Source organism: Apteryx mantelli, chromosome 3 (genome assembly GCF_036417845.1).
Source record: "Apteryx mantelli isolate bAptMan1 chromosome 3, bAptMan1.hap1, whole genome shotgun sequence".
NCBI lineage: Eukaryota > Metazoa > Chordata > Aves > Apterygiformes > Apterygidae > Apteryx > Apteryx mantelli.
Window position 1 is genome coordinate 25,145,871 of NC_089980.1, and position 26,164 is coordinate 25,172,034.

The following is a 26,164-nucleotide window of genomic DNA, read 5'->3' on the forward strand; positions in this document are numbered from 1 at the left end:
TTTCTTCACTTTTCCTATTCAGCAACAAGCAAGGCAAGGATCTTGCCCTTCAGAGTTCTGACTTTTCCCCGCAACAGGTCTATTCTGAGCAATGAATGAGGCAACAATTTTCACGTGTTCCTACCGTTGTCACAGACTAGCAGCCAGAGAAGGGAGACAGAAGGAGACAATACAACACAACAGTGGGAATAAAGCAACATGCTCTGTCAAAGTGAAAAGTTAGAGCAATTGGAAAGCAGAGGATTACAGCTAAGAAGGCAAAACAACATGCCTTCTAACAAAGACAGTTTGAAGACAATTACAACCCAGAAGATTAATTTAGTGACTCAGGCATATATAAGCAAAGGTTTTTCCATGACCCATCTTTCCCAAGAACCCTTGGCTAACACACTGAAGGAGGGGTAAAACTGATTTTAAAAAAAAGGGGGGGGGGTGTCAAGTGCTGTAAGGAGAAAATTTGAAAAAAACTTGAGGAAATGTGAATTGGATTTTATGCTATAGAGGATGGAGAAAGGGGAACGGGAACTAAAAATAAGCAATGTTTTTGTTACTTTCTGTTCTAGAAGGTAAGCTAGTAACATAAGCTAAAAAACAAGTTATCTTCAGATCCTCCCCCATCTTCACCAGTTCTCTCATAGAACAAATTAACAGTCTTTTCAAAGAGTACACTGAAATAGCTTAGCCAGATCAATTCTGTTTGGAAGCAGCTGGCTGGCCAAAGAGCACATGCGTAGCTCTGAACTAGTCCCAGCATGTGCTGCTCCTTGATATTCCCACTAGGCAAAGGATGTGGGGGTAAAGCTGCACTTGGCACTTTGAAAGGAATATTATTTGCTGATAAGGACAAAAATTCAAAGGAGCAAGGTTTCATTAAAGAACAAACTATTTTCTAAAAAGTTTCTGCTAACATCAGATGAACCTTCCCATTGAATTTCTTGCAGAAGGCAAAACACAAGTTTTGCATACATACTGCTGTATTTACTATCAAATAGTCTTTGATCTTTAAATTATTTTTAATGCCTCTCCTTCTTGTAAGTCACATCTGAGTCTGAAGCTTTTTTTTTATTTTTTATTTTTTTTAAACTGCTCCATAGAAATATCAGTAATTACACTTAGTAGAACAGGGTAAAAAGTTCATATAAAAAGCTCTCTCACTGAAAAGGCAGTGATGACAAGGTTTGTTAAATATGCATTTTCTCACCTTAAAGGTATCTCACTGGAGCAGTCTGAGCTCAAGAGGAAAAAGTAATGGACTCTTGGCAGCACATACAAGCTGCCTTTATTGTGATGAAACATTAAACCACAAGCAGCTTCCAGATCAAGACATGCTTATGTAAAGAAGCACATTTCTTCTTGAAGTGTTTAAACTTAAACAGATACAAAAATCAAAAGAAGTGAAGCAATTTTAAAAATTATCTTCTAAGTCAGCTTTCACCTCTTTTGTATATTAGAATAGCATTACTGGGCTTGGGTTTCTGGAGGAGGGGTTCTTTTTGAGTCTTCAAGAGAGAAAACATTAAAAAAAAATTTTTTTTTAATTGTCTTCTGCTTTATATTAGCAAAGTAGTACACATTTTTCAAAATCTCGGATCAAAATTACCTTATGCAGTTTCAAATTTGCCAATTTGGGGCATTAAAAGTAAGTATCTGAAGCTGGGTTGTTGGACTTATTTCCCTTCATTCCCCATTCTAACTCCCTCCATTTGATAGGCCTAAAAAATATCTCCACTTTCTCTTCCTGTGAAGTAGAAAACATATATGCAGCTGATCTTCATGGAGGCCTGATCTACAGGGGATTAATATTGTAGAATTTCTGAGCAATCACAATAGGAAAAGTTAAACAGACATTTAACCTCAGGGATTCCCCACTCTCCTCATTTTTATGACATTAGAACATCTAAAATGCAAAACACTATGTAGGCAATATTTTACTAGTTTCCCTTCTGAGAAAAGGGAAGGAAGGAAGGGGGTACTGAGGCAGGGATGCCCTAGAAGAGTTTCCTGTTATTGAATAAAGATCTTCCTACAAGAATATGCAACTACTGCTGTACACCCACACAGCTTAGAGTTTTGAATAGTTTCAGAAAATAATGTTTAGCCCTTTCAAGCTGTTGAGATCAATTCAAGACCCAAGTTATCAGAATCACTGACAATTATAGATGAAAAGGATTTATAAGAAGTGACAATGAAAATTGCCAAGTTTTTGTTTACATGCAAGAAGTGACTAAATGTGTTCAAGAGTCATAACAGAAACTTCAGCAATTAGAAAACTTTTTGCAAAACAAAGTGCTTTTACAAAATAGCTCCTTCTTCGATTTTCTTCCAGTTTATTCATGCAGACTTACTTATTCATACTTGCAAATACAAAAGAATATTCTTCTCAACTCTACCAGTAAACATTTGGAAAACCTGTGTGAAAAATCTTCCAGAAAGTTGCCCATTCCTGTTTGAAAATATCAAAATCTGCATATTTAACACCTCCCTATAGTTGGTTTCAATATTAAATCATTCTCTTTACTAAAAATTAAGTACAAAACTGTTATTTGGAATCTGCTCCAGATTCTAGCCACAGGTCTCTCTCCATTATATGACCCCCATATTTTTATTCAACAATTTTGTTCCCATAAAGATTTTTTTTTTTACACCAGTCTTCATTTAGATAAACCAGGCAAATGTAATATTGTATCATGAACAGCTAAGTCAAACACTTTACAAACATTACTGAATTTGAGCAGCCAAACTCGTTGTACGACTTATTTTCCTTATAATCATACGCATTCAAATATGACCCTAGGTACTCTAGAACTGTCAGCCAGACACACACATGGCAAGCACTATCTTGGCCATTAGAAATTCCCTTTAGCTAGTTCTATTTTCAAAAGCAACAATAAGTTTAAGAAAGTAACCTGAAGATTATAAAACAGATATCAAAAGGAAATGTTCTCTACTCACTTTATCCTGGGTAATAACCGATTAATTACCCTTAATAGTCCTACAGATGTTACCCATTGCTAATGCCCTGGGCACCCCACCCTCTGACCTATACCCACAGCATCTTTATCTATACAATATGTTAGCAAACGGCCACCAGTCCTTAAGAATGGTATTTTTAGTATGGTCATTAAAGTGGTAGCATTTTAAGTGTCTGATAAGACTTTATTCCAAACATTATCTTCCTTTCTTCATGACAACTATATTCACAAGTTCATTTTTTCTCTAGTTCAGAAACAACAGCATTTGTCTCCAGTCAAATTATTTGTAATTCAAAAGAGTAAACAGTGACCAAGCTGGGAAATTTAGTTTGTCTAGTTTGTCTAGGGACTTTCTAAGCATATATCTAATTTAAAAGAACTTCGCATTTCAGCAAATAGTTACAGCTATTTGTATGTTCAGAGACATGAACATGAAAACAGGATCATAAAAAACAAACAGAGCAGCAAGATTTTGGTCAAGGCTCCTACCTGATTGAACAAACAGCCAAATAACATATATTCAGAACATCTAAACTTAAAACCAAGCAGAGCATTTACCCTTTACATGTTGAGATGCATAAATACGCTTAAATAGAAAGCCAACTGCAATGCATCTACCTATTCCTGGATGGAAAACTCCCTTCATTTTAGAAAGGAGAAGTCAGCCAGTGTTGCCACAGTCTAGGAAATTGCCCCTTCCTCTCAGCAGCTGTAAATGACATAGTAGCTGTAAGTTAATATCGTGAAGAATTTTCTAGCTTTAGTAGTTTATTTGTTTTATTTTAGGTTTCAGTATTGTTTTTCTTAAGACAATTTACTTTTCAAATATTCCAAACTCGTTTCAGATCTAGTAATGTATCCAATTAGAAGAAGCAGAGTTGTGCTATTAGTCATAAGGAGATTGCCTAGGTAAGAAGTCAGCGTAATTTCTCTACGAGTGTGCTTACTTTTCTATGGAGAATAAGGAAATTTAACCATGAGATTTTCAACACTAGGAGGACTGCACTGCTTATTATGAGCAGGACAGATAGGTATGTTTCTACTTAAAAGTGACATATTTCATTCAAGACTTTCCATTCCAGTTGCTTATAACTTTAGAGAAAGGAATCAACTAGTTACAGAAAAAATGGTATGTGTTCACTTAAATCACAGATACTGTCAATGCATATATGTAGATCAGAGCTGAATTAATCTGTGTGGGGAACTTTACTTCTAGGACTTCAACTTTTATTTCTTTTTGACATCTCAATGTTCTTTTAGGTTAGCTTGTATGTATGACTGCACATTCACACTACCTTATGATATAAAAGACACTGTTGCTTCAGTGTCCAACAAATGATTCACTTAGAATTTAAACCATTTCATTAGGGATTAGGGAGATCACACGCTTTTTCCAAAAACTCAGGCCTTGTAACTAATTCAGTTTATGTGGGCCAAGGGGAGAAGGGTTAGGGAGGGGAGGGGAGGGGAGGGGAGGAGAGGGGAGAGCAGACCTTAATTTACAGCAAGGAACACTCAGATAGTTCCATGATCAAAACACATGAACCTTTATGGAATAAGATATTCTGGGAAATGATGCTGAAATCTTTAAGAACCTACAAAGTTTCAGATGCTAGAAATGGTTATTCTAAATTCTAATTGCACTTGAATAACATATTTTTGTAAGTTCTACATGCACTGTCTTATAGGGACTAGAATAATTCTGAGGCTCTTGAATTTTTTTTTCCATGTGGGAAAAGTTATATTGTAGAGCATTGTGTATGTCCAAGAGTTTAGTCAGAATAGATGTGTTCAGGGTAAATAAAGTATTCATGGATCTGAAAGAATTTGTTTTGGAGTAGAAGTGACTGTAGGTGTGGGAAAAGACTCTGGCATTCCATCAGCCTTTCCTGTCTCTCAGACAGGACAATATTTCTCCTTCTCCATTAAAAAGTAATTAGTTACATAATTGTCAATTCAGAAAACAGTTGTTCACACCACTGTAAAAGATGACATTTCATGAAATGTGTTCTAGAGAAGTCTATATCCCAACAGAACGAATATAATTCACATGAACTGAAAACTAAGTCAGAAGCTATGAAACGGTAACAAATTCTCTCACTGACCTTCTGTCAATACAAGACCTTTCCAAACATCAATAGAAATCAGCTAAAATGAAACATTCCACTCCCCAACACCTCCTCCCTAAAACGATACCCTTCTGTGGAACATCAATTTTCACTGGAAGCAGATTCTTATTTCCAATCTTTGCCCACAGGCCAAAAACAAAAGTCAGGGAAAAGAGGGCATCTGTCCCTGTGGAGAACAGACAGCAATGTCTAATCACTCAGAGGAAGCAGAACAACTTCAAAACTAAAGATCCACCTTTGCAAAACCCAAGTCACTCTGGGCAGGAAAAAGCTACCTACTTGTCTAAAGACAGCCTGAAGTATGGAGTTGAAAAGGAATCAAGAAGGAAATGAGTCACGGGGAAATTTTTAGGGAAATTTCACATGAAAAGAAAACCCATGAGCAATTTCATAAAATTTTCCATGTTCAGTCTCCCACCTTTTTTTTTCCCTTCCCAAAGGCTTGATGGAAGAAGACAGGCTTGCTATTACAGAGAGAATGAAACAGGGAATAGGCCACAGTATGCTCTGACACCCTGAAGATTTGTCTGTTGCTACTTTTTATTCATGGAATAAAAAAATGCATTGCATCAAGAATTGGCAACTAGTAGCATTAAAAAAACATGAGTCAGTTTTCCAAAAAAACAAACACACTAAATAGCTATTCTACTTCCAGTTCTCAGACATGTTCTCAGGAAATGAATGGGTTTCTTTCTTATCATACCTCAAATGGTCATGTGAAAAACTCCCAAGCAAGTACTACTTGTGTATGGATATGTTCTCAATCAGCTGGAAAGTAAATGTGTCAAAGTCCCAATAAGGTAATTTGGATCTGATGACTTAAGTTTCCTTCCTTACACTCTGAGCCAGTCTTCTACTTATTATTACTTATTCTTTATTTATGCAAACTATCTGTTATCCAATTGTCTTTCCTCTGCAAATATCTTGTGTTACCTTTCAACTAGAAAAAAAAAAAAAGCAAGCTGCCTTGCCATTCCAGGTCAACATACCTTGTTATGGAGAGCACAGCAGTTTGGAGAACAAAAAGGAACACCAACTGGAAGCTCCAAAAGGCATTTATCTTTCCAACTTATCAGAACACTGAGGCACTTTATGTCTGCTTGATATTACCTGCTCACATGCTTCCAACCTCTGCAGCTTCTAAATGGCATTCAACTAGATTCAGTCTAGAACCTGAATAGGGTTTTCCTTCTCAGGAAAATTAACCACAAACATAGTTTGCAGGGTAACTTGTTTCAGAACAAGAAAAATTGAGTCCTCATGCAAAACATCTGTTTCCAGGAGGCTCACAAACTCATTACTGAAATGACATCACGTTTGTCTCTAGAACAAGTGTGTGTTTCAGGAGTCTTCCAATGAAACCTTGCCTGGACTTGATTCATCTGTTTTCTGGCTTTTGCACTCTCTAAAATCAGAAACCTCAAAGTATGTTAGCAATCTATCAAAACAGAAGCAACAGCACAGGAACCAGGAAGCTCTTTTCTTCTACAAACAATAGTCCTAAGATTCTAGAATATATTTCTGTGGAGTTCCAATATGACAGTCATTGAGCCGTAAGTACTTCATAGATACTTTCCCTTTAGAGAATGGTCACAGCTAGGATGCTCAAAAAATATCACAGAAAGCTCCCGAGTCCCACCATGACTCACACTGGTAGAAATAGTTTCAATGAATCAATTATTGGTTCTTCAGACATGTCATGGCACATTTCATACATGGTTATTGCATCATACTGACCAATTATGTAGATCTAATGGAACAAAAGGCAGCAATCTCACAGTCTGAATGCACAAAGCCAGGCAGCAGAATTTCCTCTAGTAAACACACTGATGAAGGAATTGTTCTTTCCTATCACACATATGAAGATGATTAAGTTCAATGACTTGTTGATTTAAAACACCTTTGAAAAAAATTGTTCTTTAAACTCTCGCAATAGCAAATTCATTGTACCACTAATAATTTCAACTAAAACAAGGAAGACCTGCAGAAAACAGCAACACATGCGATTCAAGTCAGACAATCAAGCTGCAGCCAGCCATCAGTCTTCCAAGAGTCAAAGGACCGACCTGTGAACTCCATTAATGGTTGCCACAAACATCTGGTACAGAAGAAACCCCAACAGCTATTCTGTGGCTGCACATAACATCCAGATTACTGTTCTCAAAGCCTGCTTCCTGTCTGTCTTGCTGTCAATTCAGTCCTAGTTTCTGATCCTGCTTCTCATCCCTGGCCTTTGGCCCTTTAGTCATATTAATTCCTTCTGCGTGCAGAGTTTTGGTTCTGATTCTCACTTCTGGTCTGCACAACCCTGATCCTTGGATACTGTTAGCTGCCATACTCCCTAACCCTAGTTCCTACTTCTGATCATGTCGCTTAAGTTTGAGAAAGAACAAGCAGGCTTGGGTCACAGAACCTCCAGCCTCGAATACCACTCTCTGGAGCCTGTATCTCTGGGTCTTCCGGTTCTTCATCACAGCATCTCACTCCAGTCTGTCCTAAGCTACAGGATCCAATCACTCATGTCCCAGTTAAAATCCCTCACAATCAGGTAAAAGAAGAGCAACCAAAACCTATCCAGTCAATATCCTAGAAACAAGTATAATAGTTGAACATCATCGAGGAGCAAGCATATACCCAAGAATTTCCTGAAACCTTAGCAGATGAGGAATAAAACCTTAGTAGTCAGATAAAGAGTACAACCTTCAGACTTCTTGCTCCCTCGCATTTTTGTAATGGCATCTATTCAGCATTAGATCATTCAAAAACTGAAAAAGGGTCTACTTTAATTTGTGGACTCTTGGGGAAGTTTTGTTATTATTCTGGGACAGGGGAGAAGAGGTATATTTACATACAACCTAGCAAGAAGTAGCAACACCCACTTTTCCTTTGTTATTTTACCCCCCACTGCTGACATTTTTGGATTTTCATTCTGGAAAAAGCAGAAAGATGAGGAATTGTCTGAAGGACTATTTGCTGGGCTGCTTGCCCTCAGAAAACTGGAAAACTGCCCAGGCTGATGAAAGAAAGGATGAATTCTGCAAACTCAAATCTGACGTGTGTTTAACAGAATAACTGTTTATGGAGAGTGAATATTTATGGCGTCTTGACCTAAGAGACCTTGTTGTCTTATATGGTGTTGAAGAAAGAAATTATCTGTGGAAGGAACACAGAAATTGCCAAAACTGAATCAGTAGTAGTCCACCCAGTTATCTCATCTGACCAACAGCTTGAACCATATACTTCATAACAAGGTATCAGAAAGCCTGCAGTAGGCAATGATGGCAAGTTTATTCTTACTCTCTGTTAGTCAACATTTATCTTAAGCCATAAAATACATGGGCTTACATCCTTCTCAAAATTCCTCATTCATTATAAGGCTGATCTCATTCTCCATATAAACTATATAATCCCTTTGTTCTATCAGCATCTTTTAAGGCCTTCTTCACTGTTGCTGAGTATCCAAATCCATACAGGAAAAGGACTGACAGCAGCCAGACAACTTGCCCACTGAAGTAACTAAGATACAAATCTCACCCTCAGTTTCACTCAATTCTCAGTAGCATAAAGTCAGTCAGATATGATGTGAAGATAATTAAAAGCCTATAGCTTTCTTAATAGCAAATGACCAGTGATTCTCACCACTACCCTCCACCCCTTCCTGGAATCTTTCAAAAAAAAAAAAAAAAAAGTCTAAATGTCCATAAGGAAAAGTTAAAAGTTTCCATTTTCTGGAGTATCTTACTAGAAAGTGTTCATTAGCAGGTAACAGTATCTCAGATCATGTAAAACAATTTAAAGGCTGCAGGGAACAAAAGTATTAGAGAAGAGGAAAGTAGTAATGAAAAAATTAGATCTTACTTCTGGGATTGGCTCAGATGGTTATTACTGAACGTACAACAGAGGCTCTTGAAAAGCTGTCTCTCCAAGCCAGGAAGATCTTGTTGAGCTATCCAGCAGTCCAAGGTGCCAACTACTAAGATTTAATTAGCCTTTAGCTATTGGAAGAAGTTTCTATTCTGATGCAACAACAGCAGGATAGGAACTGGGGAAAGGAAGGACATACCATATTAACAGGCACTGCTGGTATGACCTTTAAAGAACAGCTGGAAGCTACCACCTTGAATCGTAGAACCACTCTGAATAATCATGCAAAAAGATCAACTCTGCAATGACTCCTCATCAAAATATTATTTGTAATCTTATGTAGTCTATACTGCTAACACCACAGGGTGTGTAAGGAAAGGGAAAGAAAGGAAGCCAACTGGACAGGTCTGCTGTAACAGAAAAAAACATGTATTCCTGTTGCCTGAGTTATTTAAAACATCATTTACCCTCCCCTTCATCACCACCCCAGACTACGAAATGTCTGAGCAACTTCCAGTAAAACCTCAGAGAGTGTAGTACAAAGAGATTTTTTCCCTCTCAAAGATATGAACAGTATAAGAAGCACAACCATCAATCACTATTTTATACAATAAAAATGCACAAACTATGATTCACTTGCATCAAGTTAGACTAAATACATCTTTACCTTTAAATAGAAAAAGCAGCTAAAAATTTCAAAAGTAAAAATAGAAAGATATCTATCCTATGTGATTTACTGCTAATATGAATTATACTTATCTTTTAAGTGTTTTTTGTAGGTGCTTATCTTTGTTGCTACTTTGTTCTTTTTCACTCATTTGATTATTTTTCTTTTGCTTACCAAGACAGTACGTCTACTTATAGAATTGCATTTCTAGAATGTTATACAAAAAAGTACTGCATCACTACTCCAATAGAGTAACCAAGCAGATACGGAATGTAGATGCTGCTGTACCTGAAGAAAATCAAATGGCAGAGAAGATGACAATGAAATATATGGAAGCAAATACGCAAATAAAGCCTTTTATAATGAAAGGAAGTAATACTAAAAGTCTTCTAAAAATGTCAGCTAGGGGAGCTCAATAAAGGTCAAGACACTTTGAAAAGGAGAAGTTAATCAAAGATTTTCTGTATTTACATTCTTTGGTTCCATAATTCAGTGCAATGTACTCTAAGTTACTTTAAAGTTAGGAAGTGACCTTTATTGCAAATAGTCACTGTTCATTACTCAAGAAGTCCCAAGTTTTGCCTGAGGAAGCCAACCAAACTCCTTGATGTGTAAATTGTGCAAGTCTGCACCATGCAGGATACTTAGCTAACATCACTATGTTAGCTTTTCTTTTGCTTACCAAGATAGTATGTCTACTTATAGAATTGCCGTAAATCACTACTTAGATGTTAGAACTTTACCAGCATGATTACTTTTTTTGTACTTGAATAAATCAAAATAAACAACAGGTGGGGAATGACCCTAGAACTCACTTCATATATTTTAAATAGCTTTTAATGTTACTGTTCCCACCATTAGTAAATGAAAATAGGTGGGGCAAATATTTTTGTGCCAATGAAAATGTTTCATTCGACAACAAAAGTGTGTCAAGAAGGCCAGTTAAAATGTATGGGCACATTTTGAAGTCACTGAATTTACAGGCATCATGAAGTTCGGAAAATACACAAGCATTTCATTACAAAACTGCCCAGCAGATTTCCTTCAACTAGGGAAAAAAGTCACTTTTTGATCTTTTCTTTTTTAAATTGTCACCGTCAAAATGAAAGCAAAAAACAAGAATGAGAGAAATAGTTTCAGATACTATGCATGCTCCTGAAACCTCTTATTTTTTGTGGTTTAACAACCACATTTTCCTGTGTTTAAGCTGCTGCTTTCCCTTCTTACAGTGCAAGACCATTACACAAACAAGAGGAGAAACAGCCTACAGGGAAACAGTGTACATAGCAAGTGTTTCTCCTTCCTTCCTCCCTCAGGAAAGAAAACAATTTTCCTACGGTGGCTCAGTTACAAGTGACATTTAAATTGCTGTAACATCAGCAGGTTTAAAACTACCACTTCAGTTTTTAATTCACACCCTCCCTAAGACTTAAAAGAGGAAAGGATCCTTGTTCCCTAATAGCCCCTCTTATCCTGCAATTTATTTTAAGGTAAGTAGCTAACTCTTCCATAGCTGATGAAAGCTTTAAAGGAATAAATAAGGCATCTTTTACTTTAAGAATCATCAACACCAATAAATCTTGCATCACATTTGCACAAGTAGCACATCAGCATGAGGGGTTTCAGTCCTTGACCACTATGGTACTACTCAAAACAGAGTAATTCAGTTCATCTCTTAGGAAACTCTAAATTATGCCATAGTTTTCAAAAATACCTCCCTGCTAGCTGAAAAATTAAGAGAATAAAAGTTACTTAACAATTCATTTTTCAAACAGTTTAAACTTCATGAAGCAGATAATTTAGCCTATAATGTTCTTCTGCTGTGTTGCAAGGCTGAGAGAATAACTGTAACAGAGACTAAAAAGGAAAACACAAAAATTAAACAAATAATGATGGCATTTTCATACCAATCACTGCCAGAAATAAACAAAGAGGAGGGAAATAAGTACAGCTGTTTCTAATTTAAGAGCTTTTTAGAATGTGTATGAGGTCTCCGTAGTTCTATGTCATGATATAGCCTAACATAATATTTCAGATTAATTTAGCTAAAGGTAAATACATTCCAAACAAAACAGAGAAGTTCAATGAGCTACCAATGTTTTCCCTTTTACTCTCCATCTTCTAGTAGGAGAACCCAATACCAATCGTCTAGATAGGCTGAAAGACATGAGCAACAACTGAATGGACCTTTTCACTTATTTATATTAAGCTGTTACGTTATCACAGTGCTTTCCAGAGCTTTACAATCATCTGCAGTGTGAGTAAAGGATAAAACAGAGCAAAGAGAATGAGAAGTTACTTGACGAGTATTTTTTAGGAAGTCAAAATTGTTAGTAACTAACACCCTGGCAAAGAGGAAAGTGATTAATGATGACAGAGGAAGAAATCTAGTAGAGAAAGCCATTCTAGTAAACTCAGCATAAATGTCCTGGCATCGTTTCAGGCTTCAGTTTGGCAACAGCTACAGACGCATCCCATCTTCAACCCACAGAGTAAAAAGACACTCAGACAAACCATGTTCTGCATTTCAAAAAAAAAAAAAAAAGCTATTTTGTTGATAAAATGGCAGCTTCAAAGGGTTTTGGAAATAGAAAAGCTTTAACAAAAAAGTAATAACAGATCTTAAAGAAAAACTTACAAAACTAGCTTTGCGCACAACAAAGTCTGTTTAGAAGATCTTACAGGTTCTCTACGCAAAGAATACAGTTAAGGCGTATTGATGAATAGCTTATGACTTGTATTGATGGGATTAGGTATTATATGGGAAGAAATTTGTTTAAAGCTATCTAAAACCTCTAACAGCATTATTGCAGGCCTTCTGTACTGTAACAAATTCCAAAGTTTCAAATCAGGTTAGACTGCATTAGTCACTGAGAAAAAACGTAATCGCCTCCTGATACTTGACCAAAATTCCTGGGTCCAACTACAACAAAAATAAATAATAATCCCTTTTAGAAGGAATATCAAAAAAAGATTCTCCAGCAGTTGTTCAGGAACATTAGGGATTTTAAATATTTCAAAATGGCTGGCTGCAGTTCGAAACAACACGGCTAATGGGATTCATCTATCAATCATCCCATAGCACTTAATGTAGGGGAATAATTTATCTTTGTCATTTTCCATCTCTATAGCTTCCAAATTCTCAGATAAAAATATCAAGCATATAGATGGAAAGTCACATCATGATATATCATAACTGACCCTTTTAAACTGAAAGCATCTTTTGCTATACATTAAGAAAAAAATCTAAACCTGGAATAACTTCAACTCAACTGCAGGATGTCCTATTAAAGAACTTCTACAACCTGTAATTTTGGTTAAGCTGTTACACATTTTGATAATTTATTTTAGTCACCTTCTACTAGGCCAGACAGATAATGGGAATATACTTTGTAGAGGTATAACATTTTTTCCAAAGACCTTATTTTAAAAATGTGCATAAATACATATTATTTTTCACTGGCAGGGAATTCAGGAGATTAACTGTAATTTGTAATCAGATACACCTGTAAAAATGATTCGTAGCCAACAGCTGAGGAAAAGCTTTAACTTATTATTAAATAAGGTAAACTAGGATAAAACTAAAGAAAACTCCAGACTTCGCACCTCATTCAAAATGCATCCCTCTTCATGTTACCCATCTGTAAAGACGTCTGTCAGTTCATCAAATACGCTTTGCCTTTTTCTAAATATCCTAAAAGACTAAGATATATTTAGATCAAACAACTCCACATATGTTTTTAGGCTTAACTTCACTGTGAAGGCCAATAAAGATGCGGCAAACCTGTGTACCACTAATTAGACAGTAAAAGTCAATCAATGCATGGTGGTTTGTATTAATTTCTCTGTAAAAAAGCATCCAGAGCAACATCCTTCATCTTGACTGCAGAAGCATCAGACTGGAATTGAAACAAGTTGTCCTAGGTGACTAACACAATTTTCACAAGAATTACTACACAGAAAGTTTCCAAATGTGAATCAAGAGATTAGAGGAGGCTATTTACCCCTTCCATCTCCTTGGAACATTAACCACATGCCCAATCGTGCATATGCAGATATGCACAGAACTATTTCTCTGTAGACAAAAGCAAGATTCAAGCGAGAGGCATAAAGTAGGATCTATCTAACTCAGTGAAACCACAAGATCATTTAGGAATGTTATATGCTTTGTAGAAATAAAGTGGAATATTATCAGATTTTTTCTAGCCCTGACACAACTAGTGGTCTAGATAATATATTCAGGAACTCAATGTAGTTACCTCTCGAGAGAGTCAGCACTGGTCTCAGATACCTAGCATTTTTCACATGCTAAAACAGGCTCCCAGGAAAGCACAGTGTCAAACTACAAGCAAGGTATTTCTGTGGAGAAGTCTTTAAGAAAAAGCAAGTCTAACATACAGTGGTTAGTTTCAGATGGAAAAGTATTCCAGGTTAGATATAGCACCAACAGGACTTACATGAGGGAGAACATCACCTGCAGTAAGTGGTCACTCCCACAGCATAATGATAATTTGCTACAGCCACAGCTAAAAGGTCAGAGGGTTTCAGCCTCACTCAGCACACTGCTAAGTGAATTGCTACCTTCATATTACATTTAAAAACATTTAAAATACACACAATCAAACACACAGAAATTATTAAATACCTAAACCAAGGCTGTTTCTTTCTGGTTTGCCTGTTTTTTCAAACAGGAACCCTGCCTCATTTGACGCACATGCTTCAAGCATGGTCAGCAAGGAAAAATTATTTAGTATTTCTTTTTCCCCCTCCTTAATTCACTATATAGTATCATACTAAAATCAGCCCACACCATTAAAAATCTTAAGCCTAAAAACCCTAAATCTTTTTCCCCATATCATGCTCGTTATGCTACTATCTGAAAGTGTCATATGTCAGTAACTTATTTTCACAGGAGTTTCTGTTTTCATAATTCAAGATACAAGGCACAAAGTATACAAATTGTGTGTGCCTAATCTGGGATGTTTACAGCCTGATTTTCCAGAGTACTTGTCACTGTGCATTACTTCATCAGCACAACTTACAGTTCCTTTTAGCTTCAGCTGCAGCTGTGAAAGCTTCGCATTCATCATTTCATGTGTGTCCAACTTGAAACCTTAGCATTTGATACGAGGATCATAGTTAGCTATTGTTAATGAAAAGTGTTAGGTGTCTTGCTTATCAAGTAAAAGGCAAAATCCTGTTCTTCAGAGTGGCACTTAACTAAGGAAACCTTCAGGTGATCCTTTCTTCAATCCTCTATTCAATTCACTGTGCAGCACCAAGCATGTGCAACAAGTATGTGTTCTACAGACCATATCTTTCCTTAGATCCTTAAGGCATTCCTATAATACAAATCATCATGAATACTGAATAAAGGAAGTTTTTAAGGGGGAAAAAAGGTAAAGTGTTAATGGAATTAGAGACTGTCAATTCACATGTGGAGATGTGGGTGACAATAAAGAAAAAAACAGCTAATGTTTTATATCATTTGGTACCTATGTTTTTGTTGACATTATACACATGATCTTAATACATGTTATAATGTGAACAGAATTTGGGGGAACAACAGCTGCTCATTTCTAATAACAAGCATGTAACTTGAGATACGTTTTAATACTTTCAATGCACAGAAAAAAAATTCTCATTTTCATGAATTTCCAGAAAATTATGATAATGAAAAGGTAAGATATCTTAAATAGAGGAAGACCAATCACCTCCATATACAGTTACAATATTTGTGCTTTTTGAAAATCAAATACTCAACACTTAATTAGGCCACATAACCATAACATCTAAGTATCCTCTTCAACCTCTTTATGCTCATGTAAGAGTGTACCTGAATTAAAAAAAATAAAAATAAGAGAGAGAGCGAGAGAGAGACTGAAGCACTATCTAGAAAGGTAACAGGCATAACTGCTTCTACAATTACTACATTTGAAAGGGTAAATCTGCTAGCACCAACAGATTAATGGGACAAAGAACAATGTGGTAATTAAACCAAAACCTTATGCTTCAAACCATTAAAGTAGAACTGCATATTCAGTGTTCGACTCCTTAAAACCAGCAGGGTAGAATGGATTAAAAGGAGTAAATCTTATATTTAATATTTCACAAGCCTGGTTCTGGTTCTTTTTTTGTCTGCATTTCACTGTTTTCCTCCACAGAAGCAACATAATGTCTCCTACTGCTATTAATTACTCTTAAAAGAACAGATTTTGAAATAAAAATACTCTCATAATCCTAATATATAACCTGTTTTCTTTTTAATACAAATTGTCTTTCTGTCAAAAAGAATCAATGAAAGTTTATAGAATTTGAAGATAACAAAGATAAAGCTTAATGATTCCTAATCTTTTTTTCCTTGTAGCTACATCTTAGTCAGAGAAATTCTTTTTTCTACATTAGGGAACAACTTACCTAAGTGAACTACCTTCTGAAAAAACAAATTTGTGCTCTTTAATAATGGCTGGGTAAAGAAGACACTTGTATGGAATTTGCCTAACTTTATTCCAGGGCAAAAATAGTTAAAATGTTTTAATTAATCCACTTTTACTTGACAAATAGTTCTTTTAAAATGTTTTTATTATAACTCAACATTGGCTGCATATTTCTTGACAGCTGGTATTTCCCTAACAGAGAATGTCTCAAATGGCTTATGTATAACATTCTTTCTAAAATTCATTTCCTTTCTATGTAAGAAGTTAATACAGCAGGAAAAAAAAAGCAGGAATGTTTCAAGCCATGTGGGATATAAGAATTTGAGAGTTTTGCTTTAAATTAGCCCAGTAGTGTTTTTGTAGAAATATTATTAACATGTCTATAGTTCAACATTTGGAAAAAGGAAAAATACTTGCCCACAATTTTGCTTCTCTCCAGATCGTTCTAACATAAATTTCGTTTTTGTCCTAGCTCTTCAGCACTTGCCTGGTAGAAATCTGACTGTTCTTAGTAAGGTTCAGCTTCAGTAGGCAGCAGTAATAGGAGAGAGATGTTAAGAAGAAGAAGCAATCATCTAGTCAAGAAATACAAGATCGATGGTTCTGTATCAAATAACTTCTCAGCCAGAAATAAAAGTTCTTGATAACTTCACTCTGAATGTTAAAACCATTCAAGACACTGAAACTGGCAGAATTGCATACCAAAACCTTTCTCAAGACAGATCGACATTTAAGTCTCACAAAACATGATTCAACTCTTAAGTGTGGGCCATTTCTCCGTACTAACACTGCATCCCAAGTTCTTAAGAGCCGTGAGAATTACATCTGTCACATGGAAAAGAACTACTGCCCCACCAGCAAAAATCTCAAGAAACGGGATCTTTACAAGATACTGAGGCCAAACAAAGGTATTTGCTCTAAAGACTATAATACATACTCTCTGTAAAGGTTCCAAACACTTAGCTAAATGGCTGAAAAGCTGCAACGGTAACAGCAGTCTTCAAATGAAGGACAAATAGCTGATGATGATTTCTCTTTCCTGTGTTATGCTATGAACACTCAAAATATTATTCTTCTCCAGATCAGATCATTTTCAGTACTTCTGAAAATTTTCATCCCAAAATATTCTGCAGCCTATGCAACTAAATGTAAAGCAAATTCCTAAATGATAATATTTCACAACTATTTTCCAGTGCTGGGTATCTCATTGCCCATATGTCATTTTGTGACACTGGTAAACATTATCATCTGCATTAATACTGTACATATAGAATACCTAGCACTGAAATCCAAACCTACCAAAAAGTTTTTCAAAATGTAAAGGTTTGCTTATTTTACATGTATGAATCACTGACATGTTTCTGAAGTTCAACAAAAGCCTCTCCTAAAAATGCCCTTTTCAGCTAACTCTGTATTTCAAGTCTCAGTGAGAGATGGATAGGGGAAATGTAATCTTTATTTCCTCTTCCTTCTACCACATTGAACATCTGTGCAATAAGCATGGAGAAGGAAAGAGAAGGGAGGACAAACAGCACTAACACGCAAACTCATTTTAGCATTCTGCTCACAAAGATAACAACTTTAGTTCTGAAAGCAAGCTTAACTACCTCCTTATTCCTTATGATAACAAAGCTACGGGCAAGATCTGCAGTGCTAGTTTGCTTAACGGGCTTTTATGGATGCCCAAGGATCTTCACTAAAGACCATGGACGCTTTACATAAATCTGCAGGGAAAAAAAAAAAGCCCAAAAGCCAGATTTACCACCTCTGTTTGCCACTGCCTACACGAAAGAGAACAGGAATCTGGACACCCTTGGAGCTGCATGCAACAAGGAAAAGTTTAAATAGCTTGAAGCTTTCCTAATATTACCTTTCATGTAAGTGTTTTCTATAGCTGCTTCAGGGACATAATGCTGTTGTACAAGGGGTGATGGTCTGCCAAGCTGCAAAGACACAGAGAGAAGGAAGACCAGAAGAAGATCTCATTAAAATGTGACTGATGCAATCAAAGCTTACCAAATCCTCTAAATTTTTCATGATGCTCTTTCATTAATTCAAAATAACTGGCATTAGTGTATTTTCAAAGATATTTTACTGCACAAGGGTGCTGTGTATCGTGCCATATTGTTCTTCAATAGACCAGTCTACTGCAATTATTTTAGCAAAAAAATGTAATTTTAGCTATTTTCCATTTAGACAAAAGATAATCCTGCGTTATCAACAACTATTTTAGGAACATCCCTGTTGTGACCGCTCAAGCCACATTTGTTCCTGCCTACATTTAATTTCCATGCTATCATAACTACAGATCCTTTGTCTTGATTTTAGAGAACAGACATCTCTCAAGGTCCTTCAATGACCTACTGTAATAAGAACACACAAAAAAATAGCTGCTTAACCTCTGACATTTTTGCATGCATTTGCCATTCAAGAACTATTAAGCTGGCAGACAAGATAAACACATAGCTCTTTTATTCACTCTCAGAATCTAAATTAGATGTGTGATTTAGTTACAGCATCCAACAGAGGTTCAAAACTAACTGCTTCTCAACATTGAGGAAAGAAACCAGAATTCTTCCTTCGGAGCAGAACTGAGATATAAGTACAATGCCTACCTTTATTACAACAGAAGTAGAAAAACTTTCAGTAGAGAAAGTTCTTATATAAATGACTATTTTAAGTAAATTTTGGAAATTGGCATCTAATGATACAACCATTCATGACAAAATAATGAAGCGACCATTTTGCAATGAATACTGCACCAATGCAAGTACTGGAAACAGTGGATAATTGTCAGGGTTTTATTTAAAACTTGGTAACCGAGTGGAAAAATTTAAACCTGATGTTGCTAATAAAAGAACACTCTTCTCTGAGCAGAGCCATAATTTTGAGAGAGACACTCCCTTTGTCACTTTCAATAGCTAGAAATAGATGAGTCTGCAAAACACTTCTTGTAAATCAGACTGACGCACAAGTATTTTTCTAAGGAAACTATAGTGTAAAACCTATCCATCTCCTGGAGACAGCACATAATGCAGTCAGACTGATCCTTTTTTAAAGCAGTCTACCCCAAACTTTAAAAAGATCAAACATATCCAGAACATTACATTCCATCTCCCTGGACAGTCTGCAATTATTTAAGAGATTAAACCAGGCCAACCCCCCCCTTCCATATGTGAATTGCGTGCCAATTCCCAGAACATTAATTGTTTCTACTATCTGATGATGAACTGCACACTAGTAGTTCACTGGCAATGCATCACTTTTACCTGTCATAACGACAAACCTAGTGAACGGTGCAAGCGACGTTCTAAGCGATGGCTAATACTGTTTTCTTTTTAAGGAAACTCAATAGTTCAAGTTGACAGATTTAGTGGTGTTTTCAAACTCCAGAGGGAAGACCAAAAGAAAGGTACTGTCTATGCAGGAGGCTAAAAGGAAATGATTAGCCTTACCAGACTCTACAGAATGGCTCAATAACTTTGCCATGAATCTATCACCTCACATCACTTTCTGAAATGTTGTACTCAAGAGAAAAAGGTTTTCCACTAAAGAGGAGTTGAAAAAATGGACTTATGCCCAATAGAGATCTAAGAGGTAATATTTCTTCCACTTATTTTGAGAAATCTTTTGCAGTTTTCCTTGGTTTTGTTAGAGGATCTGGTGATGGCTTTCCTGGAGCACATGGCCCCAAACTCCGGCTGGCACAAAAACAATTTCAAAAATTTGCATGGCAGAACAAGTTCCAAGTTCCTGCCAAAGTCTGAAAGAAGGAGCCAGTCTGAAATTTGACTCATTATGAAAAGTGTTAACTTCTGTAGATCAGTATGCGGTCATCACTGTCTACTGGTTTTATTTTACCACGAGAGTTAAAAGCAACTTTCTCATTAATGTACACAAAATGCATAACTGTGATCCAGCAAGATGAATGCTTGAGAAGTTCCCACTGTACAACATCAATTTGGAGTAAGAATTAGCTCTGGTTAGGAGAAAAATCAGTTGAGTGAAATTGAGAACAATTTGTTCAAGTTTCGCCACATGATTCACTGTAATAATACAAGCTGCAGCAATAAAAAAAATGGTAAGCTTTACCACTGATAAATTTGCTATTGCTTACTATTGCTATACTATTATCAGCTTTGTCAAAAACAATATCCTTTACATTCTAGTAGGTAAGACTGCAAAAATAAAGTCACAGCCTTGTGACCTTGATAACAAATGGAATAATTACCTAAATAGTCACATGCTTACTTTAAGACTAATAATTAAAACTGGAAGGAAATTGAGGCCCACAAAATAATGCATCTGAGAAAATAAGTCAGATTTCTCACATTTCTATGACTGAACTCTTCTACATCACTTGCACTAAAGAAACAGTGGGTCAAAGTTAACCAGTACGTCTCATATAAAACCATACTGCATTCCACGTAACAAAAATTTACACCACTCATCTACTTCTTACAACATCTGCTCTAAACTTTCCCTGTCAAAGCACGACACCCTACATGTGATCAATAGAAATGGTCTATCTGAACAGAAGGGTGTTGCTGACAGATTGACTCCCTTCATTTCTGAACACTGTGCCAACTTGAAAAGTTTCTGGGCACAGAGAAGACCTTTTCTCTTGCATTTAGGTAAAAACAGGGAAATAATAATGCTGGTAACAGGCTTTTTTTTTAATAGTTTTCCATAAGTCAGAACTACCACACTTTCAGCAGTAATTCCAGGAGTTGTAATAACCGCTTGATACATTCAATTTTGGCATCAGATTCTTTCCTGTCTCTACTTCTGAATACATACGACATTGAATATTCTTTACACAAAGCTTAATGCTTACTATACATCTATTTGTAACTTCAACCTACCAACAGAAAGAAGTAACTATACCCTGTCTAAAGACATAAGATGAGCAATGAAAACATAAGTCATCTCCAACAAGAGGCTTGCATTGAAATTTGGAAGAACAGCAAGCATTTTGTTTTGTTATGATGTTGCAAGATGGGTGGAATTTACAGTTTCTTTCTTAAAAGCTACCTTTCAAATTCCAATGAAGTGTTACTACTGAAATTTATTACAAAAAGAATACTAGCATTAAGTCATATTTGAGCCACTCTATGAACATTTTTTGCAAACAAATTGTAAAAACACTTTAAAAGCATTAAGCAACTTCAAAATATTCTTCATTTCTGCATACATTTTTCTATATAAGTCAAATCATACTAGGAGAACATATTTTTTTAAATATGGCTTGAGCTAATTTTAAACATGGTTGGAAAAGTTTGGCCTACACTGATTAAAATCTATATTTATAAATGAAAGGAAAATTTAACCACAAAAACTGTTCTTAGTTTAGAAAAACAAGCATATCACTGCCAAAATGCTGTCCTAAGTTTAGATTGCTGTCTGACTAAAACATTATAATTACGAGACACTAAAATGGATTTCTAAATGTTTCAAGATGAAACAGCCATTGGGCAATTTGCAAGATATGCAATTATCTTCTGGATTCAAACGCATAATGCTAATACTTGATCTGAACAAATGCAGGCTGTAGATCATTGCTTGTGTGGATAATGGGGAAAATCAATGTTAAAATCAATACTAACACCAGATAAGAGTAACCATAATGAAACCTAAGAGCAAAATTACCAAGTGATGTGGAATTAATTACTTAAACATAAAAAATATTCTTGGGGGAAGAAAAAAGATTTTTAATCTCTCATCCACTAATCCTGTCTCTCCAAGAGCAGATCAAGCTGAATAAAGGCTTATCAGCATTTTTAGCGTTGTTAAAACTGCGTCACTGGCCATAGGAGGTGTTTCAGGTGACCTCTCATATGTAGCAAGACAGTAACATTTTTACCTTCAAAAAGCAGACAGTGTTCCTAATAGATCTGAAGGGCCACAAAGTCATACTTTCTGTTACCTCCCAATTAATGTTTTTATCTGGATGGAATCATTAGCAAACTGACCGTGCAAAAAAGTAAACAAACAAAACAAAAAACACCCACACACAAATCCCAGATGTGTATGTTCATTTCATATATAATGATAAAAAAATTCCAGTTACTTTGAACAGCAAGCTAAATCTTGATCTGTGACAACCATTCCCAGTTTGATTCAATGAACAGGATAAGAAAGAGACTGGAAGAGAAAAGTGTCCAAGAAGAAAGTTAATTTGTCACTCACCAGTAAGTCTCCTTTGACAACAGGCCAACTCAATCAGAACCAAACACCTATCTTTACAGGAAAAATGAACTTCAAACTCAAACGTCACTGGAAAACTGCCCTAACTACAGAGAACCAGCTTACAAAAGAACTGCTTCACATCTGCTAATCCAATGCCGGATAATAGCAATGCAATCCCTGAGCACTTAAGACATTTCTTTTCATACATGAGTTTCAGAAAAATATACAGATTCTGACCGAGCTTGAATAGCGTGAAGAGAGCAAGATAAAACATTTTTATCAGGCTGCTCTATATGGAACCAAATCAACACTTAAAAGCAATCCAAAAAAAACAGAGAACGATAAATCTGCCAAACATCAGACTTCACCAGAGCCATCAAGCTCTAAATGCAGATCACCCCTCTTAAAATTGGTAGTTATTCTCACTACATTCAGTTCTTGAAGGGAAAATATCCAGCAAAATCCCCCCCAACAGAAAAAATATATAAAAAAGCAAAACATACATGCACTGTTCTGAAGACCTATAAAGATATTACCAAAAAAGAAAGTCTTCACAGCACAGGAAAGGCTTGCAGTTCTATATACACTTAGTGGTTGAAATGGACTACCTTTTTTTTATCTGAACTTAGGTACCAATACATTTGGCAATACTCTATAATGCTGTTTCAGTGAAACCTGCAAGATCAGGCTCAGTATATACCTAGAAAGAATTAACCCAAGAATTTTTTTTAAAAAACTGACCAGTTGCTTATATTACTTAGTAATTTTACAGTATATGCACAAGTTTCTTCCATAAAAAATTTTGTCAATCTCTTCTGTATTAACATTTGAGATTGAAATTTGGGTCTCTATTTCACCTGTAAGCAAAGACAGAAGACGTGCTTCATTCTAAAAGTACCCACAGCTTTCTTTCTAGGTCAGACTTAAAAACAGATTTCTACAGCTTTCTCGATCAAAGTGATTTTAGTCATTTTCGAACTGCTTACTCAGTGAAGCAGATGTTGGACAGCTTTTAAAAAGGCCAGAACAAAGACTTAAATGATTATTGAAACATACAGATGGAGTTGTATCAGACATTTTATAGGATGAACCATATTCCCTATGGAAATGAAAGGGCAGAAAATAATGTTAGACTTAGCCTGAAAAAATCTTAAGAAATGAACTGGTATGTAACATAACAGCTAGTAACCAGATACCAAGAGAAAAAAAAAAAATCACTTAGAGACTTTATCACTTACGAGAGATATGTAAACGAGGCTACCCAGATTTACCAGATACCCTGCTTCTGTACCCACTCATTCACTCTTTTATTCAACTACCAGTCCTTCCTACTGGTCCCACACTGACCTCTCTGACAATCCATTTCACATACTCACAACCCTCTCTAGGCAGTTCAATATAAGTTTGGATTTCTGTAGGGATTTTTTAGCAAGTTTCTTAATAAGCCCAGCAAGAATCTTGACATTCTCATCACCTCTTTTCACATTTTAGAATAAAGTTTTCAGTCACATTTTGACATTGCACTCTGTTTCTATAATGTCAAAAAGTTTCAAGTTTACAGAAGAAAAGCCTGTTCTTCAATGATGTAGAAGTCTTAAGAAAATGCTGATCCCACTAAAATGAAATTGTCTTATAATTAAACTGTATGCATCTCAGTTACATTAAAACATAAAAGGGTACACATTTTTAATAATTTAATCTTTAAATAAGTTTTTAATAAAGCAACCAGTTTAAATCTACACAAACATCTAACATGGAGAGGGAAAAATTTAACAAAAGCTATGAAGTCACCAGTTACAAGGTTTAAAACATGTCATGCCTAGGTTACAAGCTCATCTGTAAAAATTAAAAGATCTGTTAGCACTCTTCACAGTATGCCACATTATGACTAAAGTCACATCTATATTAGCAAGTATCACTGATTAGATTAACTGTTAAAGTATCACTGAATAGATTAACTTTAATCTATTTTAATCATTCCAGATAATGCTCTCTTTTACAGCAGCTCATCACTACTTCTTTTAACAACCAGGCAATGAGACAGAAGATAGAAAAAATACCATATTCCAAACAACCAAAATAAACTATATATTCTTTAGAAAACTTCATCCAAAAACTAACTCTGCATAGTAGAAAATTTGATGCATTTGCAACATGGTATGATTTCAGTGTTCAAAAGTTGGCAGCTGCATAAAAAAAATTCAGAGAGCTAAAAGTTAAGAAAATTGTGGAAAATCCACCTTTGTTTTTCCTGCCTGTTCAAAATAGTATCTACCAGCAGCAAATTTTCTAATTCATTTCTAATTCTAACCTCACAATGCCTACACAAACACGTATTAACTTTTCACAACTTCAAGGATATAAAGTTTGCTAGTAACAGGTACATACGCCAGCAGTAATATATGAGATTCTGCAAACAAATAGTAAGTCAGAATTTAACATGTCAAAAGTTATTAGTCATAGCAAATACCAACTCCAATCAGTACTAGGTTAGTTATTGACTCAATATAAGTCAACATTTTCAGTGGAAAAAATACAGAGACTCTATTTAGGTTTAGTATTCATTATCAAAAATGGATATCAAATGTCAAAAATCTTCTCTAGGATGCATTCACTGTAAAGACTACAAAGGGCATGATTCAACACTGCAAATTAAATCCTACTTTTATTCATTTTCTTAATACTTATGCCATCACATTAACTTGAAGAAAGCACAATTTTAAGAACAGCACAGGAACTCATCAGCTGCCAACTTGATGCTGATACTTTGGAAGAAGTCAGGGTTTGACACCTAAAAATGTTTGCATTCAATGATTCTGCTTCTGGTGCATCAGCAGCATTTTCAAGAGGGATACAAATGAAAGAGATTAACTCTATAATTAAGATAAGCCTAAATTTAGTGTTAAGGGAGAGAGAAAGCACATCCCTAGCCAGAAAGTCTTCCCACTGATAAATCTCAAAGGCCTGCTACAGAGGTTAAAGATAACAGTTTCTCCAACAAAAATCACTGAGAGAGAGAATGTTTTTTAAAGAGAAAATACAGGCAATTGAACTACAGGGTCTTTACCAACACTATACGCTCCCATAATTTAAGTTATAAATGAAAGCTGCAATTAAAATTGGTACTGTTGAACCTCTGGAGGTCTTGCTGCTAAATTGCATGAGCAGCTCTGGGAGTCCACAAATCAAATATCAGATTACTAAATTGTATGTCACAGTGTGTTAATGACATATTAATTACAATTCTAGAGTACCCCAAATAAGGTATTTTGATCATTAAATTATGATTAATGCAGGGTGGAATTGGCTACTAGTCTGATGTACCTCTCACTACTGATGTCAATTGAAATCTCACATTTCATGAAACAGCTCACATAGTAGCAAGTTCAGACTAGCATGACTTTGCTACCCTTAAAAACAGTCACGGGAATATGTATTTTTCAAACAACATGCTGCATGAAACACGACAAGTATTTTTACACATTTTCAAAACACTGAAGTATCTTAAATTTCTTCCCTTTGAGTCCTGTATTCTAACAGGAAATGCCAGAGTGTAACTCAGTGTTGAGCATCCTTAACAACTGAAGTTAGGCATTATCCCAAAAGCAGGCTAAGACATAGCATAAAATAAAGTTTCTCAGATAAACCCTTGAGGAACTATGTTGATAGGTAGAAGGCCAAGCCATATCAAACTGTTCACTCTGGTTTTTTTATTTTAATATCACTACAAAACCTTGGTCTTTTAATAGAACGCCTACATCTTAAATTATCAGATTATCAGCTATGAAATGCTTAACTAGAAAACAAAATAATACATATGGTTTAACAGTTGAAAAACTATTATAAACAAGTCACCAATTTTTCACTATTAGTCTCATTAGAAAAGAAATTTCATTAAATTCCATT

At 35.6% G+C, this 26,164-nt stretch overlaps 1 protein-coding gene across 2 annotated transcripts in view; it reads right to left on the reverse strand.

Moving 5' to 3' along the window:
- The window catches only part of LCLAT1 (lysocardiolipin acyltransferase 1), a 127,783-nt gene that overhangs the window by 96,349 nt on the left and 5,270 nt on the right, over positions 1–26,164 (reverse strand). The window contains exon 3 of one of the 2 annotated variants that reach the window (XM_067292960.1): positions 17,940–18,012. The exons of the other annotated variant lie outside the window; for it this stretch is intronic. The gene's annotated coding sequence lies outside the window, so the exon portion shown is untranslated. The remainder of the gene's footprint in view (positions 1–17,939; positions 18,013–26,164) is intronic. 2 annotated transcript variants of the gene reach the window in all.